Source organism: Vulpes vulpes, chromosome 16, assembly GCF_048418805.1.
Source record: "Vulpes vulpes isolate BD-2025 chromosome 16, VulVul3, whole genome shotgun sequence".
NCBI lineage: Eukaryota > Metazoa > Chordata > Mammalia > Carnivora > Canidae > Vulpes > Vulpes vulpes.
The window spans coordinates 33057285-33079747 of record NC_132795.1 but is presented as its reverse complement, the minus strand read 5'-3'; the positions used below and the strand labels follow the sequence as shown (position 1 = coordinate 33079747).

Here is a 22463-nt window from a genome sequence, read left to right as displayed (position 1 = left end):
TGGATATAGAAAGCTGTATTTCCTTTCAGCGCTTTAAAAATGTTGTTTTAGGGATCCCTGGGTGGCGCAGTGGTTTAGCACCTGCCTTTGGCCCAGGGCGCGATCCTGGAGACCTGGGATCAAATCCCACATCGGGCTCCCGGTGCATGGAGCCTGCTTCTCCCTCTGCCTATGTCTGTGCCTCTCTCTCTCTCTCTCTCTCTCTCTCTTTCTCTGTGACTATCATAAAAAAAAATGTTTTATTTCCTTCTAGTCCCCTTTCTGATGAGAAATATAAAGGCATTCAGATCATTGTTTCCTTAATAGGGTAATACATCATTTTTCCCTCCTTGCTTTGCTTTCAAGATTTATTTTTTTCTTTAGTTTTTAGCTGTGAGATTATTATGACTCCAGGAGTGGATTTTGTTTTACTTATTGTATTTATGAATTGCTGAGCTTCTTGACTCTATATATGTTTATGTCTTCTGTCAAATTTATAAAGTTTTTAATCATTATTTCTTCACATATTTCACTGGACTCTGTTTCTTCTCTCCTTTTAGGATACTGATGGCCCAAAATTAGATATTTTGGTATTGCCCTACAGATCCTTGATGATTTGTTCTTTGTATTTCCTCCCGTCTTTTTTCTCTTTATTGTTCAGATTTGATGTTGATTCCTATTTGATCTTGCTGTTGAGATTTGACCTGTCTTCAATTTTATCTGTATTCAATTTGAATTTGATCTTTCTGAAAATTAACTGGATTCTTCTGTCATTTCTGTTCTGCTACTGAAACCATGAAGTATTTATATTTTGGTTGTTATATTTTTCAGTTCTAGAATTTCCATTTGGTTCTTCTTTATATCCTCTATTTTTTCTTAAAATATTCTATCTTGCCATTAGTTTCAAGAATATTTCCCTAATTTTTTAGAGAAAGACTTACTTTTCTTTTTTAATAGAAGAAAGTTACTGTTTTAATCATGGATAGGGATATTAGGTATTATTAGGTCAATATAGGCATTTATTATGCTTAAACATAATTGTCAGGTGACAGATTATCTTTCTAGCTCTACAAAGTCTTTTTGAATTTTTTTTTTTTTTTTTTTTTTTTTAGAGAATTTAGTTATCCATTCATGAGAAACACACAGAGAGGCAGAGACATAGGCATAGGGAGAAGCAGGCTCCCATAGGAGCCTGATGTGGGACTCAGTCCCAGGACCCCAGGATCATGACCTGAGCTAAAGGCAGTTGCTCAACCACTGAGCCACCCAGCTGCCCTGAATACCTTTTTTTTTAAGTTGAAGTGTAGTTGACACACAGTGTTACATTAGTGTAAAGTGTACAACATAGTGATTTGTCTACACATTTTATGCAGCTGTTGGAGCATTTTTACAATAGCTATTTTAATAGAGGTCAGATTTCCTATATTTGTGTCATCTCAGTGTTATATCTGGTCCTCTCTTTTCCTATGCAAATTGAATTTCTTTCTTTCTTTCTTTCTTTCTTTCTTTCTTTCTTTCTTTCTTCTTTCTTTCTCTTTCTTTCTTTCTTTCTTTCTTTCTTTCTTTCTTTCTTTCTTTCTTTTTTGTATGCCAAGTAATTTTTGAATTGTATCCTGGAAAATACAAATATTATGTTACAAGGTTCTGGGTCTGGTTTAAATGCCATGGTGAACATTGACTTTTATTTTAGCACATATTTGACCTGGTTAGTTTCAGCTTGCAGGTTCTGTCCAGCCTTCAGTGTATGGTGACTTCAAAGTCATTTGAGTTTTCTAAGCTTTTACAGTGCTATTTAGATTTTTTGGCAGGTGCACTACCCATTAACCCATCTGGGACTTGACCATTGGTTATGTCATAGTTCAGAGTGGCTTTCTTAGGAGATACATGCTGAATTATTTAATGTGTAAAAGGTCATTATGAAAACATATCAAATATCTCTGAAAAAAATTGCATACATGGATGTATACACACATATATACTAAACCTCTATATGAATCTAGGTAGCTATTGTACTAGTTTTGCAAATTCTCTGTATGTTAGAAATTTCTCAAAAATTTGGAAGCAAAAAAGAAATGTAGGTCAAAAACATGCCATTCCTCTGCTTAAGAACTCCCAGTGGCCTCTCAAGTGAGATTGCCTCTTTAAATGTAAAAGCCAGATTTCTGTCAGTGGTCTCTGGCCATTCAGGATCAGCTTTCTAACCCCCTAATCATCTCTCATCTCTTTCAGAGTAAAAGCTAGATCTTTTTTTTTTTTTTTTCTGTTTGACCCTTAATGAATCTATCTCATATTCCTAGAGCTTATCATAGAGTCTGGCCCATAGTAAGAACACAGGCACACAACAAATATATTTTTGAATGAATGACTAGTTGTCTTTGTGACAGATTTTATTGTTTTCCTTGGGATGCCTAGACTCAACCCATATATTATTTTGTGCTACTGAAGACCTTGTACCACTTGTACTGTCCATTAGTTCCTGTAGCAATAGAGATTATTACAACCTTTCCTTGGGCTCTTAAAAATCAGGACCTGAGGTCACTTACATGTCTTCTGTCTTGGAGCCATGCATACTTTTTCTTTTTAAAGATTTTTATTTATTTATTTTTAGAAAAAGAGCACTAGTGGGGGGAGGAACAGAGGGAGGGGGACAAGCAGACTCCCTCCTGAGTGCAGAGCCAGGAGCTGGAGAGGGGCTCCATCCCAAGATCCTGAATTCATGACCTGAGCTGAAACCAAGAGTCATGTTTAACTGACTGAGCCACCAAGGTGCCCCAGAGCCATGCATACTTTTAAGAACTATTACTCTTTTTTTCAGGTGTCTTTTGTACCACTTCCTTTTTGTTATCTATTCATCCTCATCCACATTCTTACACTCTATTCTTATCCTTTTTCATCAGTTTTATCAGTAAAATGCCTTCACAGTTTCCTCATTCTCCCATTTTATAGCCAAAATCTCTTCTTCCATCCTTTTGGAGACACATATGGAAGGAGGAACAGATAGCTACTAGTATTCTGTGTTGCCTACCTTCTTCCCCCAAGTGAAAAATGATTTGACAAATATAGCTCACTGGAAAGAAAATCCTCTGTTTCTGGGTTTTGTCTTTATTTCTGAAGTCTAGCCTAGTAGCTTTTAAGCAAAGACCATTTCTCTGTCCTTAGTCATTTTACAGGTGAGAAAAAGGTAAAGTAGATTTAAAAGTGAACTTCCAACTCCATACATATCTGCAACTCATTATTCTTATTTAATAAGACTTTATTTTGGCATCTCTACATATGCAGCAGGAAGGAACTGCTGCTGTGTCTTTAAAAGCTATCCTCAGAGCAGTGTGGAGGCAGGCATGTCACCGAAGTGCTTGAATGAGAGCAAAAAGAGGAGTTGGGAGGGGGTGCTCTTGCAGCCTGCCTGCCTGCCTGTGTGTGTGTGTGTGTGTGTGTGTGTGTGTGTGTGAGTGAGTGAGTGTGACTGTTGGCAGAGCTCTAGGTGACATCTCTTTGAACAGCTGGGCCGTGGTCTGCTTCAGAGCTGCTTGTCGAAGCAATTAGCCTGCTGGAGACGCAGCAGCAAGGATCAGTAGCATTTCATTCAAGGGTGAAGGGGGCGGGAGGGTACCGTGGGTGAGGGAAGAGGCACAGGTTTCCCAGAAGAAATTTCTTCCTGCAAAATTCCGGCAGAACAGATCTTACAATGAGGTCTCCATTAATAATGTGAGCTTGCTGTTGGTTTAAGTGCAGATCCATCTGGGGTGAGTTTTGGATAATTTTCTTTCTTTATATAAAAGTCCTTGAACTCCATAGACTGGGTAGGGAAGAAGCTAGAGAAATAGATATCTTTTTTTATCTTGGTCAATTTAACTGTATAGTACACTAGGAAATTAGAGAATTACCAAATGTTGAGTTTTGTGGGCATTTTCATTTGCTGATTTTTACCTTTAAAGTGTTTTAAAAATTAGGTTTGCCAGAACTTTCATTGTATTCAGATTCTACCTCTTTCATGGCTATTTCAAGTGATGCTTCATTCAGATTTAGCTTATGAGAATAGTGGTGATTTCTGTTCCTTTGGTGATGCTGTTGACGCACATTGCAGGAAGCAGGGAATCCCCTATAAATATCCTTCACTGTGTCATTCCATAGCTATCCACACCCGGCTGGTGAATATGTCTCTGTGTCCTATGTCTTTATGTAACTGCCCCCTAGTCTTTAACTGTGAAGATAAGAAATATGTCGCCTTTGCTGTGTCTAGGAACCTTTTTTTGATTATGAACATCTTAGGAGGAATTTGTTCAGCCTTTTTACTGAAACGTGCCTTTTGACATATTGAGCTTTATCCTAAGAATTTCCTGTGGGTTTATTGCTTCTTATTTTGGATTACTTATTTGTTTCTTGTAATTGGCTTATTTTTGTTTGCTGGCCTTGGTTTCTAAAGAGTGCGGAGATGGGATTCCCTCTGCCTCCAGTGACGTAGTGATTTTGTTTGCAGTCTTTTTTCTTCTGAGAGGGAGGGGATAGAGAGAAAGAAGAAGAAAATCCATCGGAAGCGGTGCGTTCTCCCATCTATGCCTTGATGATAACTGGGTTCTACTGAACAGAACGGAAGCCAAAATGGGATGTTAAGGATAGCAATGCTATTTGTTTGTTTCCTTTTAGAATAGGTTGGGGCCAAAGTAGGGACTGCTGAAACATAGTGCCTGAATTAACCCTATATGTCCTGCTGCTATTAAATTTTACCTAATTGCTTTTTTAAAATATGGAATGCAAAAGGGCTTATAAGGAGGTTTCTGGAACTAGCATCCATGAGTAATTCTAGGTTGAGCATTAGAATTTGGAATTTTTCTACCTTATTTGCGCTGGTCCTCAGCAGGCAGTTTGTATGCTGTTTCTCAGACTTCAAAAATGGGTAGTTGGGTGAAATTTCTTGCCTCTGTAGTTAGACTGAAAGTCTCATTTTGAATGTATGGAGCTAAAGCAAAGCTTTAAGAAGAAATTGTCAGATACCTTCTTGGGTATGAATCTAACTTACCCTTTTCGGGATTAAGTAAGTATCTGAGCTTCTAGTTCTTTTTTATGCAACTCCATTTTAATACCACTGATCTCTGGAGGGCTGCCTGCAGAGGTCAGTGTAAAAAATCCAGTAGACTAGAGCCCAGGAAAATTTCAGGTTTGCCTGTCTGGATGTGTTTGGGTAACATGTGGAAAAGAACCTTTAAGAACTTGCTGGCTTGTTTTCTGTCCTGAAATTCTTTTCTGTTCTGTGCTTTTCATTTATTCTAAGTTCTGTGTATAAAGTGAAAAGAGTAATGTCTGCTAGACTTATATTCAGTCCTATTTTTTATGGTAGTTCAAATATATCCATATTATCAATTTACTATAGAGACATAAATATTTCAAACTAACAAAATTAAAATTTTATTTGGAGAGAAGTGGGGAAGAAGAAGAAAGATAATCCTAGGGTAAACTTAGAGCATTCTAGAAAAATAACGTATTTTGAAGTTTGCCAGACATTGGAGCTAAAAGGGTTAAGAGAAATTCCACCACATCCTTGCATCTCCGTATTGCAGCAAATATGTGGATAATTTCTTGCTAGCTTTTCAGGAAACCCCTGTGGTGGACAGCCCTTATTAATCGTTGCTGGGAGACTGCTCTGACGTCATTGGGAGCAGTTCCCCCGTCTGCAGCGAGGACAGGAATAGCCACAGAGGGGGAAGAAAACTTGCTGTGAAATTAAGATGACGGTTTCGTTAACTTGGTTTCCCTTCCATTTGGGAGTGGGTGGGATCGACCTAAGTCTTTCTTAAATGTTTCAGTCATTAGCAGTGGAAAAATTACTAAGAGGTCTTTTTGTTTCTAGTGAAAGTGCCTTCTTTTTCATCTTTGTTTTCTAACTATCAAGGTTTTGGAAAAGGTCAAGGCAAGAAAAGCTGTTGAAAGGTATTGGAGAAGTAAGATTTCAGTTTCTTTTTGTCCTTCCTTTTTTTTCTCACTTTTTCTCTTTTTAAAGGGGGAGGAATAGGTCAAGAACTGCTTTTGCAAAAGGTGTCTACTGTCACCCTATTTGGGGTAATGTAAAATGTGATATATGTTGAAAGAACTTCCTGGCAAAATTGATAGAGACTATTTCTGTGCCTAAAACTTTATACGTATTTTTCTCGGATGTTCTCTCCTATCCTACTGACTCCCAAGCCTGTCAGGAGCTTTTTTTTTTTTTTTTTAAAGTATGTGTTTAAATGCTTGGAGTCTGGATTTAGGCTGCCTGAGCTCAAATCCCAGCTATGCCAATTGCTGGTTCTCTGACCTTGGACATATTGCTTAACCTCTCCTTTTCTACATATGTAAAATATATGAAATGAAGAGAATAACAGTATCCACTTCTTAGGGTTGTTTTAAGGCTTAAAAGAGTTAATGCATGTAAAGCCTTTAAGATAGTTCCTGTCATCTTTAAAGCTTACTTAGCATTAGCCATTATTAATGTTTAGAAATTAAACAGGGATGTACCATTTATATCTTCAGATCACCAGTATTTTTTGAGGAAGCTAGAAGTGATTTTAAAGCCATGTAGGATAGTATTTTTTTGAAGAAGCTAGAAGTGATTTCAAAGCCATTTAGGGGGATCCCTGGGTGGCGCAGCGGTTTAGCGCCTGCCTTTGGCCCAGGGCGCGATCCTGGAGACCCAGGATCGAATCCCACGTCGGGCTCCCGGTGCATGGAGCCTGCTTCTCCCTCTGCCTATGTCTCTGCCTCTCTCTCTCTCTCTCTCTCTCTCTCTCTGTGTGACTATCATAAATAAATAAAAATTTAAAAAAAAATAAAGCCATTTAGGATACTGAGTTTTTTTGAAAGACTATAATATAATTTAAATATAATCTAAATATTTAAGGTTAAAATTAACACAGTTGATCCTTTTAGGAAGTATCTTCTTTAATTTGATACTTAGTACTTGAGGCCAAATTGAACGTTTTAAGTCAGATTAATAGCTCTCTTTTTCTTTCCTTGGCCATCATTCATCTTTTGACTTCTGTAGATGATGGTTGGTTGCTTTTTTTATTTTTTGTTTTGTGTTTACTTTGTACTGTTGGTTCTGATGTACTTAAAAAAAAAATCTTAGGACACTTGCCTTTATTGTCCACCTCTGAAACTTTGTATCCTCTGCTTTCTCTGAGTTGATGAAGTAGTATTCCGCCTCCATATATTTATGAGAGTGTAAGATTTATATAAAGCACTAAATAGAAAGAATCCTTAAATTCACAAGCTTAAAAACTCTAGGATCTGAGGTGCCTAGCTGGCTCAGTCAGTCGAGCATGTAACTCTTGATCTCCATGTCATGAATTCAAGACCCATGTTGGGCATAGAACTCACTTTAAAAAAAAATCTAAGATCTTAAATTGACCAAATGTCAAATTACAAACAGATACTGAGATATTCAATATCTCTATTCCCTTTTACTTTCTTATAGTTTCATATTAAAGACTTAAGAGTGTTTTTCTTTTGTGGTTTTTGAAGCTTCATCTTTTGGACCTCTCTCTAATATCAAGATGTACTCACAGGAGCTAATAGGTGGTATAAAACATTAACATGAAAGAGAATATTTCCCTGTGTGACTTCTTATCTTTTCCTCCCTTTTTTGGGGTGAGGGGACAGAGGGAGAGGGAGAGAGGGAGAGAGAGAGAGAGAGAGAGAGAATGAATCTTAAGCAGGCTCCCCTCCTATCACAGAGCCTGACACAGGGCTCTATTTCACAACTCTGAGATCGTGACCTCAGCTGAAATCAACCTTAACCAATTCAGCTAGTCAGACACCCCTTTTCTTCCCTATTAATTTTCTTAGGCCAGTGAGTCTAAAAGAATACAGGGTATATATCTTTTCTAGTGGAATATATAGGAGAGGAGATTTAATATTACTAAAATGGGGCATGAGTTGAAGAAAAGTAAAAAGCACGACTGGGTAAATATCTAACTTAAAGTCCAGGCACTGTCATAGGATGTGCTAAATGGGCATTATATGTTCCTGGAGGAACAGTTGAAAAGCACTATAATTACATAGTGTGGCTATCCTTGCTTCTACTAACTGGAGTGAACTAAGGAAGAATTTTTTTACCTCCAAAACTCATGAATGTATTTATTCTAGGGAATTGATAAGAAATATGAATAAAGTTTTAAGTACAAAGATATTCATCACAGCATTATTTTATTATAAAAATTAACAGCTTCCTAACTATCCAATAGTAGGGAAATGGTTAAAAATTATGGTACATATGGTGTACTGGCTGGCTCAGTCAGAGCATGCCACTCTTAATCTTGGGGTTGTGAGTTTGAGCTCCACTTTGGATGTAGAAATTACTTAAAAATGAAATTTTAAAAATTATGATAACTATATGTAGTAGAATATTAGATAGCTATTAAAATTACTTAAAAGTAATAATAGAGAAAATGGTTACAGTTGGTTTTGGGGGTGGTCACAGTTTTAGTAGTAAGAAAAATCATAGTATAAAGATGTTCTGTATAATGTATACTATATAAAAATATTTAGATATGGAGATATATACAATGTGGATATGAATTCCATACAAATATGGAAACAAAATTTAGAAAAATTTATCTGAAAACAGTTATTAATAGAACTTATCTCTTAATTATAGATTATGGTTGATTTTTCTTTACTTTTTGTGTGTTTTCTGTAAGTATAAAGTTTATAATACTTTCTGATCTTAAAAATGAGGATGAAAAATGTTTAATCCTTACTGTTAGTACCTGAAAGTAAAATTTCAGAATGTGTTAAAGTGAAGATAAATGTGGTAACTTATATAAATTCCTGAGTATAGTGTTTGGAACACAGTAGGTACACAATAAATGAGAGCTGCTATGGCTGTTGTTGGAAATTGAGGAAGATGGCTTCCTTTGACCAGAGCCCAGGGCGGTCATACTGAGAAAATAGCCTATTCATGCAACTTGTGCTTCTGAGGTCAGTAAATATGCTGTGTTTCTATATGTACTGGCCCAGGATCTTAAAAAAAAAAAGGGGGGGGGAGTTGTAGGACTGGAGTAAAATGTTTGGGTTTTCTGTTATGAAGGTATAAAGGAAACTGATGTAAAGAGAAACCTAGGAGTGATTTTTTTTCTTTTGGCAGTGATTTCTTTTTTTTAATTGTTGATATTATTTATGATTCCCATGACAAGTTACATTTTACCTCTTTTCTGGGTTGTCTCCTTAACAACCTTAATATCTCTTTAATTCTTGGGAAATTTGAACCAGTGTAACAGGAAACATTTTTTCTGTTCTAGGAATTTCTGGAACTCTGTCTATTGCTTCTCATGTTAGTCTGCTCTTATGGGTCCGTTGGAACTCAATGCTGACAAAAGAGATGTAGACTTCCATCTACTTTGGACTTATTTGGGAACTGAGATGTGCATGTAAGAAACTGTATTCAGCATGTAAAAAACATACTGGAAATATACATGTGGGTGGCTATTTTTAGTGGGCATTAGTGTCATATTTTTTTTTATCATTTGAGTGTTCTTCATAAGCTATTCTTATTAATAATAAGTGACTTGTACAAGAAATACATGTTTATTAAATAGTCACAGAAAGAATGATTGTGGTGTCTTGCTGTGGCTTTTGTGTCTGAAACCATAGTCTCCTATAACGCACGATAATACAAATGTACTTCATGCTACTGAACTATATACTTAAAAATGAATAAAATAATAATTTTTATGTTTTGTGTATTTAGCACAACTAAAACAAAACAAAAATGAGCCAGATGAAAATGCAGAATTTCCAAGCTAATTTTGACCCTTGACTGTTCAGATTCTACTTCTCAGCATTCACTTACCACAATATACCACAAGGTGGGGACCAAAGTTGCTTGTTGCATCCGGAGATACTATATCAGTTATTGGTGAAAAGCATGCCAGGAAAGCAGAATACCTTGTAATATGTTAGGTGGATTTTAGAATGTTAATGAGCACCACTGAGGAGAATGATGGGTTGTTTCAGTCTAGTCTCCTTATCTAGTTTGTAATTATCTTGTTTCCTCTTTGCTTCAAGGAAGTCTATAGCTGAGGGAGAAGGAATGGGGGCATATGGTACGTGAAGAGAAAATGTATTATTTCCTCATTTGGACATGGCAGTTTTTTCCTTTAAGCATAGTGGAGGGTGGTAGAGGCTGGGAATATAGAGAAGAAGACAGACATATAGAATTTGAAGGACTGTATGAGCTGTGATTTGCAAAATATGGAAAATAAGGACTTGAGATCTATAAGTTTTGAGGCTTATTTTAACAGTTCAAAAAAAAATTATGTGAAAAGGTTAGCTGTCTTAAGTTAAAGCTTTTAGCTCTCCCTGTGTGTTGTGGCATCGGAATCTTCAATACCATAATTTCAGCTGGGCAGCACTCCTTAATACTAATCCTCAGTTTATCTTGGTGTAGGTTTTTCACAGTTCAAGGATCCCTGAATTTCTCTACTGAAATTAAACAAGGGAAAATTTCTGGAGTTTTTGGGATCCCTTATTATTTGCATAGATTCATTGTCATTGCTATTCATTCTTTCTCCCCACTATTCATTTTTAGCGTATCAGAATGGCAGAGTTTCTTATTTGTCTGTAGAGACTATTTTTTGACAGTATTTGCAGCAGTTTCTGTGGAAAATGCTTTATTAAAAAAAAAAAAAGGCAGAAGGAAATCTTGTCTTGTAGCTCTTAGTGATAGAGCCTGTTGCCATGGAGTCCTGGATCAGATTGGCTGACCTGGGGACCAATGAGCAGATAGAACATAAACACATCATCATTTAACCTTGCAGAATTCATGTATTCAATGGTATATGACATTAACACCATAACTGTATATAGAGCTGGGAAATAAAATGTTTCAAGAATGGTATAAGGTGTTTTTTTCTTCTCTTTGAAAATTTGCAGCTTAATATAAACACGGTAATGATACATTATATTCTTCATATGATTTGATTGGAAGAAAATATGGTGGGCAACACCTATCACCTATTTGTGAATCAAGCTGCTGCTACATAATTGAACTTAGGCCAGCTCTAAGTGAAACTTTGGCCTTCTATACCAGAGGAAATTTGTCTTTATATCTTGAGGTGCCTTTATTATTTTTAGCTTTAAAAGCTGAGTCAGAAATTGACAACTTTTTTCTTACTTGCTTTTTCCTTGTTCTCTTCTGCTCTGATACGGTAACATGGTAGATCCCTATCAGTGTTATATTGGCACTCTATTTGTGCAGAATTAGAGAATTAGCTGGGAGTTGCTTCTGTGTTTTCCATCTTCACTTTCCTAGCTTGTTCATACTGATTGACATAGGTCTCACTCAGCTCAATGTTACATAGTTCCTTGTTATAGTAGATCATGGCATGTATTTTCTCCTGTACCTATTGCTTTGGAGATTGAGAATGAGTCATTCATACCAAGAAAATTCCCCCTCTAGATCTTATAAATGAAAGAAGAATACTGTGTTCCTCTTCTTACATTTTACATCAAAGATACTTGAGAAATTATGGTGGGTCTTGTTCTCCTCTCCTGTAGTGCTTCCATACTTGACTATTTACAGATTTAAAGGACTGAAAGAGACCTCAAGAGGTCCATGGATTTGTTCTCCTCTTTTGAGGTATTTGCGTCTCTTTGAATGAGATGTGAACTTTTCATTATATTGTTGCTTTCTGTGTCAGAGGAAGAAAACAAACTTCAGATTTATCTGTTACACAAAGAAAAGCAAAAAGTTTGTTTGGTGTCTAATTAAATAACTTTTTGTTGAGGAGACCTTAGGGGAGTCGGATAAGAAGTATTTGGGGTTTTGTAATTTTAGGTTTTTTAAAATATTTTATTTATTTATTCATGAAAGACACAGAGAGAGAGGCAGAGGGAGAAGCAGGCTCCATGCAGGGAGCCTGACGTGGGACTTGATCCTGGGTCTCCAGGACCACGCCGTGGGCTGAAGGTGGCACCAAACCGCTGAGTCACTTGGGCTGCCCTGTAATTTTAGTTATTGTGACCAGAGAAAGGCTCACTGAGATGGCATTTCAGTAAAGACCTGAAGAGACTAAGCAAGCAATGCTGTTATCTGGAAAACGATCACTACAGGCTGAAGGAAGGAACAGCAAAAATAATCAGTAAAGTGGGATTAGGGCATAGGGAGGAGCTACTATGGCTGTTCCTGCAAAAGTGGGGTTCAGGGTCAGGTAGTAGTAAGGATGGGGTCAGAGGGCCAACTGGTAGTAGATTATTTAAGTTTTGTAGGTCATTTTAAGAACTTTGGCTTTTGCTCTGAGTGAGATGGGGAGCCATTGGATGGTTTTGAGCAAAGGTGTAACATGATCTGAAATGTTTTTTCACAATCACTCTGGCTGCTGCATTTAGAAAATACTGTAGGGGAGCAAGATTGGAAGTAAGAGACCAGTTAGAAAATTATTATAATCACTCCACTGAGAAAGATGGCAGCTTGGACCAGCGTGGTAGCAGCAGACGTATGAGAAGTGATCAGATTTTGGATGTACTTTGAAATTAGAGTCAGTGAGATTTGCTCTCTGATCACTTTGATCTTCAGTTCATTCTTCCATAAAAAAGGAATGATAATACCTGCTTGTAAAGTGTCTAGCTCTGTGCACACAACAGAGTGCTAAGTGATAAGCATTCCAGAAGAGAGGGCTCCTAAGGGTCTGTGTCATCCAACATTGGGTACATCTGACCAGCCATCATGGGTCACAGTCTGCAGAGCTGGCCACCCTTCAGTGATTGATGTGTTGCCTTGGGCCCACACCTGCAGCTATATCAAAACATTGGAATTCTTTCTTTTGAAAGAGCATTTACCTAAATTGACTTAAAAAAAAAAAAAAAACACAGTTCTTAACATATCAAAGTACCAAGAAAAATACAAAGCCAACAGAAATGGGTAAATAAAATTTTCCTTCTTTTTTTTTGCAGTCTTTTACTGTCTACTTGACATTAAAATAGATAAGAATCTCCTCTATACAGGATAACATGGCTTCTGTACTGATTGGGAAAAGAATGCCCATTGACAGATGCCAATTCTGAGTGGAAATATGTTCATTCGTATGAGAAAAAAGTACCAGTGAACAGCAAGGGAAAGGGGTCTCTCAGTTATCATTCCCTCCCTTCTTTAATATGGAATAACATTTGCTGAGCATCTGTGTGTGCAGGAACATTGCATTTGTTATCTCACATGTTTTTTCAATGGCTTTGTGAGGTACGTATCATGCTAATCTTACGAATGAGGAGGCTGAGGCTCAGTTAACGTGATTACTAAGTTGTGGAAACAGGACTCTCGTAGCCAAATTCTTGTCAAACTACAAAGTTCATAAATTTATCCACTACAGCATGCTTGTTCCATTCTACACTCTGGAGATTAAATGATCTTTATTTTGGGATCCCTGGGTGGCGCAGCGGTTTGGCGCCTGCCTTTGGCCCAGGGCACGATCCTGGAGACCCGGGATCGAATCCCAGGTCGTGCTCCCGGTGCATGGAGCCTGCTTCTCCCTCCGCCTGTGTCTCTGCCTCTTTCTCTCTCTCTCTCTCTGTGACTATCATAAATTAAAAAAAAAAATCTTTATTTTGATGGGCGCTGCCCCTAACTCACCCTATTATTTTCAGCCTTTTCCTTGCAGCAGGAAGGAATTAGTATTAAAGCACAAGGGTGATGCTCTTATATTCTCCATAAAATGCCAACTTTTGGAGTCTCTGGCTGGCTCAGTTAGTAGAGCATGCGACCCTTCACATTGGGGTTATGAGTTCAAGCCCTATGTTGGCTGTAGAGATTACTTAAAAATAGAATTTTTTTTTTAATGGCCAACTTTTTCTAATTTTACTTCTTCCCTTCCAAGTACATATAAGCTTTAGAGTGTTGCTGCAGGATTCTTGCTTTTAGGAATTGAGGAATTACTGTTTTTATCAGAATTACTTTGTGTGTTGTGTGCACATGCACATACCTAAATAGTATCTTAAATAAGAGTAAAGTGTATTTTTCTCACAATCAGGAAATCTAGAGATAGTCCAGTTTGGGAACACTCTAGTCAAAGATCCGAATTTCTTTTGTCTGTTGCCTCATGATCTATAGTTTTCAATTCTAGTATCATCTCACAGTCCCAGATGGGGACTTAAATCCCTCTACATTTAAGCCAGCAGGAATTAAGAATAAATAAAGAAGGGCTACCCTCTTCCTCTAAGGCTACTTCATAGAAGTTGTATTTACTACTTGCATTAATTTCGTACAGTTACCATAACAAATTACCACAGACTGGATGGCTTAAACAACTGAAATCTATTTTCTCAGTTCTAGAGGCTAGATATCCACAATCAAGGTATTGGTAGATTTGATTTCTCCAGAAGTCTTTCTCCTAGGCTTGCAAATGGCCACCTTCTTATATCATCACAGTTTTTCCTCTGCCCATGTATCTCTGATGTCTCTTCGTGTGTCTAAATGTCCTCTTCTTCTTTTTTTAAAATATTTTATTTATTTATTTATTTGACAGAGAGCATAAGCATTGGGAGCCGCAGGCAGAGAGAGAGGGAGAAGCAGACTCCCCACAGAGCAGGGGAGCCCAATGTGGGGCTCAATCCCAGGACACTGGGATCATAACCTGAGCCGAAGACAGATGTTTAACAACTGAGCTACCCAGGTGCCCCTAAATTTCCTCTTCTTATAAAGGTATCAGTCAAGTTAGATTACCCCCCACACACTCATTTTAATTTAATCACCTCCTTAAAGACCCCCATCTCCAAATACATTCACATTCTGAGATATAAGGGGTTAGGACTTCAGCTTACAAATTTGAAGGGGGACACAGTTGAATTCATAACACTACTTATGTCTCATGGACTAGAACTTAGTCACTTGATCATATTTAGCTACACTGGAGGTTGGAATATGTGTAGCTTTTTTCCAGGCACCCATGTACCCAACTAAAAACCAGTAAATTTTAAAAAATATTTTATGTATTTAATTGAGAGAGAGAGAGAATGCGCGTGTGTGAGCGGTGGGTAGAGGGAGAGGGAGGAGCAGGCTCCCTATTGAGCAGGGAGTCCACAAGGGCCCTGGATTATGACCTGAGCCAAAGGCAGATGCTTAAATAACTGAGCCACCCAGGCGCCCCCTAAAAACCAGTAGTCCTATTAAGGAAGAAGTAATTGGGGATGCCTGGATGGCTCAGTGGTTGAGCATCTATCTGCCTTCCGCTCAGGGCATGATCCCAGTCCAGGGATCGAGTCTCGCATTGGGCTCCCTGCAAGGAGCCTGCTTTTCCCTCTGTTTATGTCTCTGCCTGTCTTCTCTGTGTCTCTCATGAATAAATAAAATAAAAAAGGAAGAGGTAATTGGATATCGTGGAGTAAATAACAGACTCTCCTTTGCAGCAGATGCTTAAGGAATAATGATTCTTAAAGGTTTCCAGTTCCTTCATATGAAATTAGATTGTTCTTTTTTCATTTCCCTGGCCAATCTCACATTTCATTTTATATTTTGAAATATTCTTTTAATACTATATTGTTGGCTTAGGTGTCCTCTCTACCTAACAAGCGGTGGCATTGATGTCTAAGGTCATCACAGTAGGACAAGATAGACTTACCTGAATGCCATTTAAGTTAGTAATAGAAGGCATCCTGAGATGCTATGAACAGTAGGTAAGTTGTGATTTTTTTATTTTCTTTGCCAGAATGTCTTTTCTGGATTCAGTTAGGAGCACTTTTGCCAGGGCGTGGGAGAAGACAGTGTGAACTTTCAAGGTCCTTTCCATCCCTAAGATTCTGTGATATTTTCTACATAGTGGCATTACTGTGATAACACTAAAGAAAATGGAAGCAGCAGAAGGAAAGGCACCCACCCACTGCTGCTCTTTGCTTGAAAGAGGAGGAAATTTGGTTTGTTCTGTTTTGCTCACAAAAGTAAAATGGGCATTTTTGGCCAAGAATTAGAGAAGCTGAGAGAAACTATAATGAAGCCCAACGTTTCAGGCCTTTGATCAAAAGCACCTGTAGTTCTCACTTCAGGGCAAGTACAGGCATAACAGATATTAAACAAAGAAAGAGGGTACATGTCCAGCACATTTAGTCTTGTTTCTCTCTTTACCTTGCCTAAGGAATTGCTCTGGACATCAGTCAACTCCTGTGGCCTTCCTTATACACCAATGAATCCTTTTGCCTTTGTGAAGCAGAATGATTTTCTTAATACTTCCCTGATTTTGAAAATTGATACAATTGTTGTTATTGTTATTTTTATTGGCCTAGTACTAGTGAAACCTATGACAATTGATTCTTGAAGTCCTTAAAGGACTTAGTGACTCACATAACTTACACATTCTATAAGTACTTTACTCTCTATTCCCCCATATTCTGCTTTCTCTCTTTGAAGAAAATGGAGTATTGGACCCATATCTCTTATTTATAACTCAGTAGGGTCTCCTGACCCATCTGCCCAGGGCTGTTGAGCCTTTTACCTCTTCAGGCATGCAGTTATTGGTCTTTGTCCTTTTAGAATGGTAGTAGGAAGAACGTGGGATTTTGCAATCAAGAAGACCTGAGTTTGAATTCTGCCTCCTTATACATATTGTATGGCCCTGAGCAATTCACTTAATATTTCTTACTGTTGGTTATTTTATTCAAAAATGGAAATAATATTTTTATACCTTGAGAAGATCAAATAAGATACTCTCTGTAAACTATAAAAAAATTTAAAGTTATGAGGGGTGACCCAGATTAAGGAGAAAGATGGGAGAATTTAGAAACCTAATTTTTGAACCCCAAAATTTGTGCCCCACCAACACTCTCTAAAGAAAGGCCTCAGGTTTAGGCCCCTCTCACCCCACACTTCATGCCCCAGAACACTCTTGAAATTCCACCTTGGGACATGTACAACTTTGGCTTTGGGATCAGACACAGCAGGTTGGAATCTTGCCCTTGCCCCTCATGTATTAACTTGGGAAACTTATTTAATTCCTCCGAGCTTTAGTTTCTTCATTTGAAAAATGAATTTTGTTTGGATTAAATAAAGTAATGTGTAGGAACTATAAATCGGAGTCAAAGAAAGAATGTAGACTGGAATCAGACAACATCGGAGTTCTGGTCTGGTTCTGTTATTCAGTGGTGGTAAAGGTGATTAACTACTCTTGGTGGATGTGAGTTGAAGTGCAGAAAGTACCAGGTTCATAATTGTCCTTAGTAAACATTAGTGCATTTTCCTTTTCTCCTAACTCCGGTTAAAGAATGTAAAAATAGCCTTATGCATGAGCACAGACTTGTTTTGTTTTGTTTTTACCCTTCCATTTTAACTGTAAGGATGTTTTTGTCTCCATTGTCTTGACTCCTAAAAGCATTATGTGTGTGTTTGTGTGTATGTCTTTAAATAACAGACAATAAAATACACAGATCTGAAGCATTCAGTTAATAAGTTTTGACAGTCACATATACCCATGCAAACACAACCCCAAACAAGATAGAATATTTCCATCACTCTTGAAGGATCCCTTATACCAATATTTTACCACCAAATTCTAAGCAAGTGCTTCCTGATTTGAATCATTGTAGTTAAGTTTTGCCTGTCCTTTAACTTCATATAAGTAGAATTATGTATTTTTAAGGTAGTTCTGCTTTCTTTTACTTACCATAATAATTTTGAGATCCATCCATGTTTTTGTGTATTTCAGTACATATCCAACAAAGTCTCCTAGTCTCACTACTAATGATTAAATCACTTGTCCCTTCCCAAACCAGTCACAAAAAGGAAACAGTTGCCATAATTGGTATACCTAATTAAGGTCCACCTCCTAGGAATAGGATCACGTTCCCTGATCATGTGTCTTCAGAAGAAGGCAAACACCAAAAGTTCATTCCTCCCCCCACCCCACCCCCCATAGCACCTTATTCTATGACCGTACAGCAATTTGTTGAGCTATTTTTCTGAGCCCCTAGATTTTAAACAGTTTTAAAAATATGAGTATCAATGGGGAATAATTTACTCGATATACAAATTGGCAGAGGACTGACGAGTTTACAAGAATTTTGCCACAGTGTAGGTCAGAATTTTTATTTTTTATTTTTATTTTTTAAAAATATTTTATTTATTTATTCATGAGAGACAGAGGGGGAGAGAGAGAGAGAGAGAGAGAGGCAGAGACACATGCAGAGGGAGAATCAGGCTCCATGCCAGGAGCCCGATGTGGGACTTCATCCCGGGACCCAGGGTCACGCCCTGAGCCAAAGGCAGATGCCTAATCGCTGAGCCACCCAGGTGTCTCTAGGTCAGAATTTTTAGCCTCTAGCTCTTGTCTTCTTGCTTACATTCTTTCTGCTTGGCCATGGGTTAAAAGGGAGAAAATACCCTTCTGCCTCTGAGTGTCCCCTATATAATATATTCTTTTTGGCCTAATGCCTAGAATGTTGTTTGTGAGTTGATGGAAGGATATATAATTTCACTGTACTCTGGAAGGTACTTACCTTGGCAGTCAAAAAATTTATGGGGAATATGCAGTATTCTCCCAGAAAAAAATTGCCAGATCTTGGCTCCTAATCATCCTCCCCTGTATCATCCTATTTCCTCATTCCCTCTTCTTGTCCCCCACTGTGACAGTCTCTTCTGTGCAGCTTTGAGCCACTGAGTGTCCTCAGGAGACACTCTGCCTTAAAGTTGTGCTGTTTGCTTCGATGAAATGTACAATGTACACAAATAGGTTGTAGGGAAGCACATATCTTGGCTCTCCTGGGACATTAATGTCTTTATTCTAGTCGAGTTACATATGAAATAGTTCCTTTCTTCTTCTGATTGCCCCAAGCCCGTCATTTCCTCTCTATACCAAATAAACCAGGAAGAGTAGAAATTACTTCTCTGCTTTTAGCCCTTTTCTACTAGCTTTATTCTTGCTCCTTGAGACTTTGTTGTTGTTGTTGTTGTTGTTAAATTGTCTTTGTCTTGTCCCTCATCTGGAACATTTGCTTTTTGCATTGAAAAATTTGTTTCCAGGAATCTTTTGCCCCAAGAGAAAGGAAAGACTTCTACATAGAAATGCAGGACTGGAAATGGCCATAGTTAAAGGTTACTTTGTAGAACAAAAGAGAGCTTCTGCTCAAGAAATATGATTTTGAGCTCAGTATATGTTCTAGTGTATCTTGACTCTGAATAGTAACACTCTAACTTTTCATAACTAACCATTGTTAACTTGAGGATAGCTTTTTTTTATCCTAGAAGCAAAATGGCAAGGGAGCAAAACCATGTGATTTGAAGACCTGACTTAAGCTGGGAGTGTTTAGAGAAAGAAGTAAGATACAGTTGTCTCCTGTAAGGGGCTGACATGGAAGTGAGATTAAGCTTATTCTTTATGAGTTGTACAGAGAACTAAACTGGGGCCAGTGGCAGGAAATAACAGGAAGGTAAATTTTGCCACTTTATAATTTCCCACCAAAGAAAGTTTGTATCTGGAGAAGACTTCCCCTTCTCTAGAAGTATGCAAATAGGGTCAGAACAACCATTCTTCAGAGTTATTGATGATTCAAGAACCTGATTGAGGAGGACTGTGGATATAGAAGGATGAAGCTAAATGAGAAAGCTTCTGAACCCCTTTACAATTATGAGAGTCCATGATTCTTTTGTATCTTTGGTAGACTTTCCATTTTCTGCCTAGTCTTTGAACATCTGTCTCCTTAGTTAGTGGAAGTATTGCATAAATGTTAGTAAAGCAAGTGCTAGAGCCATATTTCCTGGTTTTGAGTCCTGCTCTACATGTAGCAGTGGTATGACCTTTACTTTACTTCTCTGTACCCCTGTTTACTTATCTATAAAATAGTGATGATAATAAAATTTGTATTGAATACTATTGATGTAAGATTAAATGAGATACATAAAACACTTTAGGATAGTGCCTAACATAGTGTGAGTACTCCAAAAATTTTACCTGATGATTATCGCATCTCTCTCTGTGTCAGTTATTTCTACTTATAAAGCTATGCCTATCTGGTCCAGGTAGTGCCACTTTTCACATACCCTTTCTGATTATCTCGATGCTTTTGGCTAGAAGAAATAGTAAACTCAACTCAGAATAGCTTAAATGATAATAAGATTTTTGACCTCACATATCAAGCACAGTTTGATCCTAACAGCTAGGATCCTCCTAGCTCTTCCACCATCCTCCATGAGTTGATAGAATATTGCAGTCCAGGCATCATCTGCACAGAAGACTCCCTTCAGCAAAAGATAACACCCATTTTTTTCTCTAGTGGCTTTTTTTGTTTTTTTTTGTTTTTTGTTTTTTGTTTTTTTTAATAGAATGGATATCCTTTCTTTGAAGCCACTCCCTGGTAAAGTCCTCTCATTGTGAAGTCCTCATATTTCACTGGTGATGATTGAGTCACTTGTCCCCAAACCAGACACAAGAAGGAAACGAACTACCACCATTTATCTAGCTAATTAAGATCCACCTTCTGGGATTCAGGGATAGGATCACTTTCCCTAATCATATGTCGTTAGAGGAAGGCAAACACCAAAAGAAAATCTGGGCTAGACTGGTATGTGTGTAAGAAAAGGTATGCTAGGGTACCTTTTCCTCTGCTCCCACATTTTCCTGGGAGTAAGAATTAGTTTATTTTATACAGCTCTTTAAGAGGCTGGTAGTCTCTTAAAGAGGAACTTTAAGAAATGGAAATGGCTTTCAAAATTCTTAAAAGGGGATGCATCATTAATCACTGTTTTGTGAGTGTTTCTAAGAATCTAAAGCTCAAGTTTTTCTGTTTCCCAGTGAATGAAGGAAACCTCATGTAGCTCCTTAAAACTGCAGTTGGAATATGTGACAATATTCCACAGGTGGCTATTATGAAAAACCTTTTTTTGTTTGGTTTTTCCCTTAGTGCTTTGGCTAGAAACAGTGTTCAGACACTGTATAGTTAGTTTAGGTATCCAGATAGTTGACCCTTTTCTGAGTTAGATGTATAGAGGAACTGCAAAGTTATCATTCTGATTTGAAGGAATATACCTATTTGGTAATTGAGACCTGGAAGAAGAAACACCCAGCTGCTTTATATTTTTCCATATCACCCTCCCCCCCTTTTTAAAAAAGATTTTATTTATTTATTCATGAGAGACAGAGGCAGAGACACAGGCAGAGGGAGAAGCAGGCTCCATGCAGGGAGCCCAATGTGGAACTTGATCCTGGGACTCCAGGATCATACCCTGAGCAGAAGGCAGACACTTAACCGCTGAGCCACCCAGGGATCCCACCCTCCCCCCCCCCCCACTTTTTAATGAGATATAATTAACTATAGCTCTGTGTAAGTTTAAGGTGTATTACCTAATCACATACGTGCATACTGAAAATGATTACCACAATAAGTTTAGTTAACATTTATATAGCTAAAAAGAAAAAGTTTTTCCTTGTGATTAGAACTTTTAGGATCTACTCTCTTAGCAACTTTCAAATATACCATACGGCAGTATTATTAACTGTAGTCATTGTGTTATACATTGTATCCCCAGTACTCACTTGTCTTCTAACTAGAAGCTGGTATCTTTTGACCACCTTTACCCAGTTTCCCCATTCTCCAACCCTCACAATTCTCTTTCTGACAGAGAAATCTGTTTGAGGCTATTTAAGCCTGAAAAAGAAAAATACTGAAGGTCTATTATGTGGTAAAAGAAGTAAGCTTAATTTCTTATGACTTGAAAACAGATTTAGCATCAAGATTGAAACAGTGCATAGCTTATTATAGGGAGCAACTCTATAACAGTTAAGACTATTTAAGAAATAGTGAGATGATCCCTTGCCAGGAGTTTTCTAGGAGAGGCATTCAGGCCCCTCTCAGGAATTTACAGAAAGGAGTCCTAATGTGGGGAGACCGTTGGAGCAGGGGGAGGTGGCGGATTGCATGAAGGCACATGTTAAGAACCCTTCCAATTCTGATCTCTTGGTATTTCCCAGCTAAGAGATACGGACAAGGCATGTGCTGAGTTTTATTATACTCCAAGCTGAAGAGAATGGGTGCTTGATTTACCCATGGGAGAAAAAATAAATAATATGTATATATGCAGTCTCCCATGTACAGCTTTATGATTCATAAAGCTCCATAGGTTATAACTCTTTTTATTGAATCCTCTAGGTACTACTAGATCCAGTTAATCAAGAAATAGAATATCAGCCATTTTCTCGTGTAGTCATTTTCTTCCAGTATTTGTCATCTTAAATTTAATTGTATGACTATGGTTGTATGAATGACTCTGGCCTTTTAAAGGGCCGTTATCTAGCCCTATGCAAACTAAGTCTCTAAGCAGCTGTGCAAGAGTCACCACAAGGTGAACAAAGCAATAATCTTATAGACTAATTTATGCCAGGATGAGATTACCTGTGCTTCTTAAGGAGGCTTCAGGCTCTTATCATTTAAACTCATTTGAAGGAGGAAAGAATAGATGATGTGACAGGTTTTTTTGAATCATTGCTATTTGTTTTTTTGGCTCAGTTTCTAGGGCCACATGAAATAGATATGATGTCTGGGAG

At 37.8% G+C, this 22463-nt stretch overlaps 1 protein-coding gene across 50 annotated transcripts in view; it reads left to right on the top strand.

Annotated features, from left to right (window-relative positions):
- R3HDM2 (R3H domain containing 2) overlaps positions 1-22463 on the top strand; it is a 155641-nt gene that overhangs the window by 87639 nt on the left and 45539 nt on the right. For 6 of the 50 annotated variants that reach the window (XM_072741806.1, XM_072741791.1, XM_072741777.1 and 3 more), the window contains one exon: positions 9252-9380. The exons of 30 other annotated variants lie outside the window; for them this stretch is intronic. The gene's annotated coding sequence lies outside the window, so the exon portion shown is untranslated. Of the gene's footprint in view, positions 1-3334; positions 3723-4171; positions 4517-9251; positions 9381-9700; positions 9819-22463 lie in introns of those variants that run through there. 14 more of the 50 variants (XM_072741783.1, XM_072741773.1, XM_072741796.1 and 11 more) reach the window with 12 other exon arrangements.